Below are 10,704 nucleotides of genomic sequence, written 5' to 3'. Positions count from 1 at the left end.
TCAAAATGGAAAGTGATGGATTGATTTTACAGCAACAGATGGGACAAACGCACGAAGACTGCAGGTGGAGCAAAGGGCTGGTGTGACTGTGAGGCAATGGATAGTAGGGCTTGTATTTGTAATAATTGCTTTACTACTTTTACTAAACACTCAAAACACTTCTACTCTACAAGATTCACACACATTCATATAATACTTTATTCTATTAACTTTATCTATCAGGCACACACCCAGTAGCTTTGGAGTGCTGTTATTTGTTTAAGGACACTTTGACATGTGGACAGAAAGAGCTGAGAGATCAAACTAAATCGAACTGCATAGAAAGAAGCTAATTTTCTTGAACTAAATTGGTATGGTACACAGAAACATAAAAGAGCACCTGAAGTATTAGCCTAGCCATGATTTCAAGTTTCATTAGCCGTAGCCTTTGTTCATACTGTGTAAGTAGAAAGAAATAGGTATGTGTTATGGTGATATGTTGTTGTGTTTAAAGAATTTTTCCAGTATGTTAAAAGCACAGGCAAAAAAAGAGAAAAAAAAAGGCTTAAAAGTAGTTATTGTTAACAATAAAATCAAAGTGCTGATTGTGTTCCAAATGCAGCTGGTAATTCTCACATGCATGTCTCTTAGTTTCAAAGCTGACATTTAATTTTGTGCTTTGTGAGGGAAAAAAGGTTTCTTTAGGGATTAGTAAATATAGCAGTGAAAAATAATAAGTGTCATAAAATGGAAAAAACTAAAGCAAGTTGAGCTAAAATACGAGACTTAAATTAAAGTATGTTCTACCTTGTGTGTGTGTGTGTGTGTGTGTGTGTGTGTGTGTGTGTGTGTGTGTGTGTGTGTGTGTGTGTGTGTGTGTGTGTGTGTGTCCGTGTCCTGGGCCATATAAAACCCAGATAGTCGGTAAGCGCCAAACATTCAGAAATAAAACACAGCAGTAACAAGTCAGCAAAGTGAAAGGGCTTTCCCTTTATGGAAAAAGAACTAAAGCGTCTAATACTGCACTTATTACCTGTTTGCTGATGTTCTGTGTGTGTGCGTGTGTGTGTGCGCATGTGTGTGTGTGTGTGTGTGTGGCAGCTTAATAGGGATTGATAATAACGCATTTGTGAGTGTTTTTTGATGAGCTGGGAGATGTGAGGGTATCTCTCTCAGCTGCATACATATTAATAACACTTGGTGTTTGGAGGGAATACCACTGTTGCCTGTGTGAATGCACGTGCAAACATACGGGCAGACACACACACAAACTTGCACAAGACCGTGCACAGACTTCATTTCTTTTCCCTCTCTATGTCTGCTGCACATGTTAAGCCACGTACAGTGGAAATGCATAAACACAGGCAAGTATTTTCTCTTACTCGCCCAGTCTCGCTCTCTCACACACACTTACGCACTAATATATGCTCTCTCTGGGTGTGATAAACTTGCTTATGACAGCTAATAACTCCCCTATTCCCTCTGGTCTTAATTAGAGCCAGTTATTACAGAGTGTTTGATGCTCTCTCTCTCTTTCTCTCTCCATCTCTTGCTTATTTCTCTCCCTTTTTCCTCTTGCCCTCCTTCTCACACTGTTGCACAGCTTGATTCCAGCATGTTGTTTAGAGTGAAATGTGGAGAGGAACTCCTCTCCGCTTCTGTGTTGGAGGTCTCTGCATCCAGTCTGCTTTCCACACTTATATATCCCCTCACAGACAAACACATAATTACTATTCCCTTCTGCTTCTATCTCCTTTGCGCTTCGGTGTCTTGGCTCAACGTGGCTCCATGAAATTTGTAGTTTTGCCCTTCGTTTCACTGCTTTTTCTCTTTTTTTTCCCCAGTTCAAAGTTAAGAATAGTTTGATAGATGGAGGGTAGAAGGAGGGCATGAACTGAACTTGAACTGACAACATAACCGATGCTTCTTTCATCTCCAAAACTTCATATTTTAGGGAAAAAACTTGTCCTTTTCTCACCAAAATTTATAAACGTTTTAAAACTATAGAGCCTTCTTCCAAAAAGTGTCATAGACCCAGGGTCATATGACTTAGTCAAACACACAAAGGACAGTATTATGTAACCACTGACTCATTTTAAATAGTTTAGGACAGCCAAACTACGGACCAGTTGCTAGGTTCGGCAGGGCTACAATAGAAAGCGAGGCGAATGCAGAATGAAATGGCTGGAGACAGGAATTTGAGCAGCAACAGTTATTATTTTGCACAAAAATGAAATAAACAAGACACAAATTCCACATTGACAGTAGTAGTGATAATAACCATAACAATAAGAAGAAGAAGCCGGCAAAACAAAAATAACCCCAGAAATAGTCGTTTGAGCTCAATATTCAATTGTCTTTTTGTCTTTGGTCATTTGTCAAGTCAAAAATTCTTAGTCTAGTTCTTGTTCTCTTTCGTTTGTGGTTTGTGTGTTACCACTTGGGAGTCTCCGTCGAGGAAGAAGAGTAAGTTCCTCTGCAAAGTTCAGTCTGGGCTCAGGCTCGCCATCTCCATCCGGAGAGAATCCATTGGAATCCAAAATCTTAGTTCCTTCCACACGGACAAGGGAAAAAAACCTAGCCTGCACAACAATATTAACATTATTGTACACAGCCAGCTCCGTTTCTTCTCTTGTATCACAGCTATAGCTTTAGTTCTCTATCTCTTTTCACATCTTTCACATTACCACAGTAATACATTACATGCATGCTTTGAATATATCTCTCGTTATACATGAAATTATTTTAACCATGTAAACAACAAATGAATTTCTTGTTCTCTTTTTAACCATGAAATTATGATTAATAGGTATAACCAGCAAGATAATACATTTTTCCAATCATCCTTCGAGTATGCTAAACAAATCCTACCACAACAGCATTTCAACCGTTTTTAAACAGCAAATTACCACTCGCGAATCGGTATGAACAGAAGAAACAACTTTTAGCAACAGACTAACACATTATTAACTTTTCAAACCCATGGGCTAAACTCACCAAAATGTTAGAAAATTCCGCACGAGCTATCCGTGACCTGTCTCATCTATTTCCACGTGCGAAAAGATCTAGCTCATGTGAAATGATGGTCTGGTGTTTCGGAAGACGGGGCTAAAACCACCTTCAACCAATGAAAAAGGCATTTATCCCTTGTGATCCAGCAACAGAAAATAAAGTTTGCTAGAGGATCACACTTCCTTTTTTCAAAATAAATGTTTCTTTTCAAAATAAAATAATGAAAATACATTTATACAATCAAAACGAAAACAAGAAAAAAAAAATAACAAAAGGTAGTTTTCTCTACTGGGTTACACTCTCCCCAGCTAAATGTCATGCACGTCTCGTTGCATGTGTAGCCAGTACTGTCCCTCTGTACTGTTTAGGGACTCAGAAAAGGCTATGCTCAAACCCTGGAAAAGTGATTTCACAACAGTAACTAGAGGGTTTCCTAAATCAGGATAATCAAGTCTTTTAGGTGGATGTCTGATTCTTGTTGACTGTCTTACTGGTTGAGTTGTAATGGGATCACAACTGTCCATCTCATCAGGTGCGTTAACAGGCTGGTTTCCTGGTTCTTTAACCAAATCCTCAGGTGATTCATCCAATACGGTTCCCGTTCCATTGTCCACAGGATCGTCAATTCCAATCTCATCTCCATCTGGTAAGTTTTCAACAAGCACATGATTGGTAAGTTCGTCTTTGCTTGCATCTTTATCCATATTCAGCTCCTTGTTGCTAGCAATTTCAGAAAGGTCACAATCAGGTAAGGTTGTAATGTCTGGTTCATGAGAAGGTTTTGGATATTCATGTACAGTAGTAAATCTGGTTATTTCTTCACATGGGGAATCATCAACCCATTGAATGAAAAGTTCATTGTCAAGTTCCATTGATTCTTCATCCTCATTGCTTTCTGTGACAACAGTTTGACGCGTTTTAGGACGGTGAACCTGCTGTGGCTCAGATGTGTCTGCGGTGGCAACCGGGAGGAAACTGCAGGGAAGCAACAGGTCTCTGTGTAAAGTTCGGGAGGGACCTTGCTTGGACTCGGGTTTAACAGTATAAACGGGTAGGTCGCCTGCACGTTTGACTACCACATGGATGTCTGCCTCCCATTTATCAGCAAGTTTATGCTTGCCACGCAGCCGCACGTTTCTAACTAAAACCCGGTCCCCAGGTTCAAGTTCTGAAACAGTTATTTTGCGATCAAATCTGGCCTTATTCTTGTCTGCCACTTTTTGTGCGGTTTGAGAAGCTAACCTATAGCTTTCCTCTAGCCGTTTCTTGAGACTTTCAGCATATTGCAAATGTGTCACTTTTTGATCTTTGCTGAGAGGAAGTCCATATGCAAGATCAACAGCTAATCTGGGTTTTCTGCCAAACATCAACTCGTAGGGTGTAAACCCTGTTGCATCACTACGGGTGCAATTGTACGCATGTACTAATGGCATAACATAGTCTTTCCAGTGAGACTTTTGTTTGGATTCCAGTGTTCCTAACATACTAAGTAGTGTTCTATTAAATCGTTCAGTAGGGTTACCACGTGGGTGGTACGGGGTAGTTCTTATTTTCTTTATCCCAGAGATCTCACACAGATCTTTTATCAGTTTTGCCTCGAAATCAGGACCCTGATCGCTGTGCAGGCGCTCAGGTATGCCGTAGTGGACAATGAACTGGTCCCACAGGCACCTGGCGACCGTTCGTGACTTTTGATTAGAGGTGGGCAACGCGAGGGCAAACTTAGTGAAATGATCGGTTATCACAAGGATATCCCGTGTGTTGCTACTGTCTGGTTCTAGACTGAGAAAATCCATACAGACGAGTTCTAAAGGTCTGGTTGTTGTTATGTTGACCAGTCTAGCTGCTTTTTCAGGGGGACTCTTTCTCCGTATACAACGATCACATGTTTTCACTTTCTGCTCAACCTGTGTCGCCATGCGTGGCCAATAGAATCGGGTTCTGACCAGATCAAGGGTTCTGTCGATACCTAAGTGGCCCATGTCATCATGCAAACTTTGGAGCACTGAAGCTCTGAGCTCCTCAGGAAGAACAAGCTGGTGGGTCACCTGGTCTCCATCTTGTCTTTTTCTGTATAACACCTCATTGTGCATTTCCAACCGATTGAGTTCCCTAAGCAAAAGAGGGAGATCTGGGAGTTCTTTTCTAACAGTCGGTGGAGGTGTCTGACCATGTTCGATTTGTTTGATAACTTGGCTGATTGTCGAGTCTGCTCTCTGCTTATCCTTAATTTCTGATTGGGACAAGGCAGGGATGGTTGGTAAGCCATGATGTTCTTCTGAAACATAGATGTCTGGAATCGCGTCAGCTGAGAGGGTAAGCGATTCTACAAGTGTAACACCACTATCCTGACAATCATCACTGACTTTTACAAGGTGATTTTGACAGATTGCTTGGACAACATCACTATCTACAAGCTTTATGGTGTCAGTGGTGTCAGTGTCAGCTAGGTGACGCTCTACAAATTGGCTTACACGCTCCTGCTCTTTCCTGGACTGGACATCATTTACGAGTTCTCCATGAGGACGTCTAGACAACCCATCTGCGTCTAGGTTGTGCTTGCCCGCTCTATACTGTAACTTAAAGTTGTAGTTAGATAAAGCGGCAAGCCACCTATAGCCAGTGGCATCTAACTTAGCAGAGGTCAATATGTATGTGAGTGGGTTACTATCTGTAACCACAGTGAACTGACCACCATACAAATAATCGTGAAACTTTTCAGTCACTGCCCATTTGAGTGCTAAAAATTCCAACTTGTGGGCTGGATATCGTGCTTCACTTCTTGATAACCCACGACTGGCAAAAGCTATGGCTCTGAGCTGACCCTCCTGCTCCTGGTAGAGTGCTGCACCTAAGCCAGTAGTACTGGCATCGGTATGGAGCACATAAGGCAGCTTCGAGTCTGCAAAGCCTAAGACGGGGGCTGACGTTAGCTTTTCAATGATGGAGTCAAAAGCTTTTTGACACTCTGCGGTCCATCGGTCCTCAAATGGCAGTTTGGGATCAAAGTAGGTCTGGTTGGGTTCTTTGGACTTTGATTTCTTACGTAGTGGTGGGTAACCACGAGTGAGGTCATTGAGTGGGCGTACTATGGACGAGTACCCTTTTACAAAACGTCTGTAGTACCCCGAGAACCCCAGGAAAGATCTTAGTTCTTTGAGATTCTTGGGCCGTGGCCAGGTCTTTAGGGCCTGAATCTTTTCGGGATCCGTCTCAACTCCACTTTCAGAGATTACATGCCCAAGATACCGAACTGTGGTTTGGAAAAATTTACATTTTTCCAGCGATAACTTCAGGCCATACTCTTTAAGGCGATGGAGTACCCGCATAAGTCGGCGTTCGTGTTCTTCCAAACTATCTGAGAAGATGATGAGATCATCTAAAAAGACGAGCACTTCATGTAAGTTCATATCACCAACACAGCGCTCCATCAGCCGCTGGAAGGTGCTTGGGGCGTTGGTTATGCCCTGCGGCATGCGGTTAAACTCCCAGAACCCAAGCGGTGTCACAAACGCGGTCTTTTCTTTGTCTGCCTCCTCAACTTCTATCTGGTAATACCCAGATTTCAGATCGAGGACTGTGAACCACCTGGATCCTGAAAGGGCAGAGAATGTCTCTTCCAGATTTGGAAGTGCGTAAGAGTCTTTTATTGTTTGCAAGTTCAGCTTGCGAAAGTCTATACATAGACGCACATCATTGTTCCGCTTTCTCACCACAACAATGGGAGACGAGAAAGGTGATTGAGACTCTCTTATCACACCTGCAGCAAGCAGCTCCTGCAGGTGTTTCCGGACAGCCTCAAGATCTTGAGGGTGTATAGGGCGTGCACGGTGCTTGAAGGGAGTCGGATCATTAAACTTGATGGAATGTTTCACCTTGTTCGTACACCCAAAGTCAAGATCATGAAAAGCGAATACTTCCGGAATGTCATTGAGTTGCTTGGTTATCCTCTCTTTCCATTCATGTGGAATCGGAGAGTCACCAAAATTGAAATTCAGCGGTGTCTTACTTGTGGCTGACTCATTAACACTGGTGACATTATGCTGGGACATGATACAATGGAAAGCTCCCAGCTCTGCAATGACACAAGTAGACGGGATAGTAACATCTTGTTCTGTTTCATTTGTAATCATAACAGGCACTTTGTGTGGAGCTCGGGAAGGAAGTGTTATCAAGCAAGTTTTAACACAAAGGCCACCAGGCAAGGAAGACTGAGAGGGGTGTTCAACTATGGCACACGTGTCTGCTGCAGTACAATGAACGTTAGCAGATCCCTCTAAAACTACTGTTTGGCCTGCTGGAACTACAACTGTAGCCTTGCCTGACAGGGTAACTAACCCAATGCTCCCATCTTTGTTCTGTGTATGTCTTAGTTCTAGAGTTTTCAACAGGGCTCTAAACCCGCAAGGACTAGGTAAGTAGTCAGAAGTCTTAAGGTCCAAAAATTTTTCATAAAGGACATCAAGCGTGTTTGTTCCCACCAACACTGGGGTCTGACTGTTTGGATGAGTGTCTGGAACAACAAGAGCTAAGGTTGGTATGTCCATCTCTGCATCTAAGAAGTCTTTTGGAAAAGTAATGCATGTCTCTATATAACCCAAATAGGGGACGGGCTGACCTGCAGCACCCTCCACTTCCAAAAGATCATAGAGTGGGTTAAGATTTTGATCTGGAAAGTTCTGTTTGTAGAACGACTCAGCGACTGTGGTCACTTGTGACCCTGAGTCCAGGAGACAATTTACATTAACGCCAGAAATGCTAACTACTGCTGTGCATTTAGAGCCAACCAACCCTTTTGGCAGACTATACTTCTGTGGCTTAGTGACAGATTGCTTACAGTTAGCATGTTGCATGTACTTAGTGGGACATGATCGCCTGGCTGCAGTCTCCATTTGCCCCGCAATAGAGACTGTTTTCAGTTTAACTGTTCCTTAGTGGCTGGAGGGTTCTCAACCTCCCATTTCCTCTGTTTCTCTTTAAACAGTTTGCGCTTTTCAGCAACTAGGGCTGGGTTTGGTTCATTTTCGCAGTTTGGCTTGATGTGGCCATCTTCTCCACATTGGAAACAGTACCACGGTTTGGGTGGGGTACTTTGAGTTTTAACTGTTCGTTCTGAGGGCTCCTTGCTCACTTTGTCTGGCTTTCGGTTTTCTTTAGACTTGGTATGGGAGGCATATCTGGAATTCTGCGCTTTTGATTTCGCGGTCAGCTGCACCAGTTGGGCCTGGAGCTCTGCAACTTGCTTTGAGAGTTCTTTAATTGAGCTTAAGGTGGTTGTGTCTTCATTTTCGTCTAAGCAGCCTTTGACTGTTTGGAGGTGGTATGTCGCTTTTTGTTTCGTGATGTTCAAATGTTGCTTCATTCGCATTGTTTTGGTAGCATTTTGGTCTTCTTCTGTGCGTAATAAGAGAAGCAACTCAGGAAAAGATGGGGGGTTTATCCGTTTTTGTTTTAGTTGAAGTGCGTTTAAAAGGGAATCATCCCAGCAACCACGACAGAACTGCGTGACAAGGAGTCTGTCAACATCATTGCTTAAAGCACCACCCCGTTTTACAGTGTGAGTTAAAGCTACCTGAAGGCGTTGTACGTATGACGACGGTTTCTCACCTGGATTTTGGAGGGTGTCAAGAAATTTGGCGTAAAGCTCTCCACCATCTTGAACTGTCCCATAGGCAGAATCCAACATTTGAAGGTAGTCTGCAGGTGAGCTGTCTGGGTTCAAGTGCTTAACTACGTCAGCTGCCGGGGGTAAGAGAGACTCAAGAATCTTTCGCGATTGTTGCAGTTGCGACATGGAAGTGTCACTCAAGATTAGTTCAGCACTGGAACGCCAAGTATCATAATCTGGCTCATAGGTTGGCCGGGGGTCCTTGCCAGAAAAAGCTCTGAGTTTTTGTGAAAAATGTTGCACTGAATGATCATCTCTTCTCACAATGTGCTCAACTACTACACGCTGCACCTCAGGAGGGTTTAAATCAGGTGCAGGTATGGTGGGTACACTATGAGCTGGGTTTCTTGCAGTGTGATTTGACTGGTTCGATTGCTGTGCACCATCAACACTGGGTTCAACAGCTGAAGGCTGAAACTCAGCCAAGGGAGATTCAGGTAAGTCAATTTGCTCTGATTGATCATGTTCAGGCTCTTTGATTGATTCAGCTATCTGTGACATCATGTCTTTCAGAACATCTGCAAACCCTCGGCCGCTCATTTTGGCTAGGTTTTTTAACTCAGTGAGATATGACTTGGTTGTATCATTCCCCACACATCGCGTGTATACGCTTGCAAGAGACTGTATTCTATACTTAACCCCGCTATCGGATATGTGGTTGTAAGGTAACGGCTCAAGAGCATCAACAGCAGTACCTGAATTGTACTCAACAACAACACTCGAGATAAACTCAGATTTACCATCATCTACCTTTAAGACTCTTGAGATTGACCCATACTGTTTTAGGAATTCAGTCACCTCATCAATTTGCTCATCTCCAGCTATTTCGCTCACGATCACCGAATTTGGGACTTTAACAGATTCACGTTCAACAAGACGGTCCATTTGGGGTGCGTTATATACTTGTAATCACATGAGAAAAAGCCTCCTGGCTGGCTCGCCAAGACTTACTGTAACCACTGACTCATTTTAAATAGTTTAGGACAGCCAAACTACGGACCAGTTGCTAGGTTCGGCAGGGCTACAATAGAAAGCGAGGCGAATGCAGAATGAAATGGCTGGAGACAGGAATTTGAGCAGCAACAGTTATTATTTTGCACAAAAATGAAATAAACAAGACACAAATTCCACATTGACAGTAGTAGTGATAATAACCATAACAATAAGAAGAAGAAGCCGGCAAAACAAAAATAACCCCAGAAATAGTCGTTTGAGCTCAATATTCAATTGTCTTTTTGTCTTTGGTCATTTGTCAAGTCAAAAATTCTTAGTCTAGTTCTTGTTCTCTTTCGTTTGTGGTTTGTGTGTTACCACTTGGGAGTCTCCGTCGAGGAAGAAGAGTAAGTTCCTCTGCAAAGTTCAGTCTGGGCTCAGGCTCGCCATCTCCATCCGGAGAGAATCCATTGGAATCCAAAATCTTAGTTCCTTCCACACGGACAAGGGAAAAAAACCTAGCCTGCACAACAATATTAACATTATTGTACACAGCCAGCTCCGTTTCTTCTCTTGTATCACAGCTATAGCTTTAGTTCTCTATCTCTTTTCACATCTTTCACATTACCACAGTAATACATTACATGCATGCTTTGAATATATCTCTCGTTATACATGAAATTATTTTAACCATGTAAACAACAAATGAATTTCTTGTTCTCTTTTTAACCATGAAATTATGATTAATAGGTATAACCAGCAAGATAATACATTTTTCCAATCATCCTTCGAGTATGCTAAACAAATCCTACCACAACAGCATTTCAACCGTTTTTAAACAGCAAATTACCACTCGCGAATCGGTATGAACAGAAGAAACAACTTTTAGCAACAGACTAACACATTATTAACTTTTCAAACCCATGGGCTAAACTCACCAAAATGTTAGAAAATTCCGCACGAGCTATCCGTGACCTGTCTCATCTATTTCCACGTGCGAAAAGATCTAGCTCATGTGAAATGATGGTCTGGTGTTTCGGAAGACGGGGCTAAAACCACCTTCAACCAATGAAAAAGGCATTTATCCCTTGTGATCCAGCAACAGAAAATAA

General features: G+C 42.5%; 1 long non-coding RNA gene across 2 annotated transcripts; it reads right to left on the bottom strand.

The window, feature by feature from the left end:
- Window positions 1-2,176: 2,176 nt before the first annotated feature.
- LOC113018037 (uncharacterized) lies at window positions 2,177-10,110 on the bottom strand. Of its 2 annotated transcripts, XR_013901277.1 has the most exons (3): window positions 9,971-10,110; window positions 2,977-3,634; window positions 2,177-2,561 (listed from the first exon to the last, which is right to left on the bottom strand). It is a non-coding gene; the product is annotated as an uncharacterized LOC113018037 (long non-coding RNA). The 2 variants fall into 2 exon arrangements; XR_013901276.1 differs by having other exon boundaries at window positions 2,177-3,634.
- Window positions 10,111-10,704: the final 594 nt, after the last annotated feature.

The sequence above is a fragment of the Astatotilapia calliptera genome, chromosome 14, assembly GCF_964374335.1.
Source record: "Astatotilapia calliptera chromosome 14, fAstCal68.1, whole genome shotgun sequence".
Lineage (NCBI taxonomy): Eukaryota > Metazoa > Chordata > Actinopteri > Cichliformes > Cichlidae > Astatotilapia > Astatotilapia calliptera.
The sequence above is the reverse complement of the archived record's forward strand: the minus strand, read 5'-3'. Positions and strand labels throughout refer to the sequence as shown.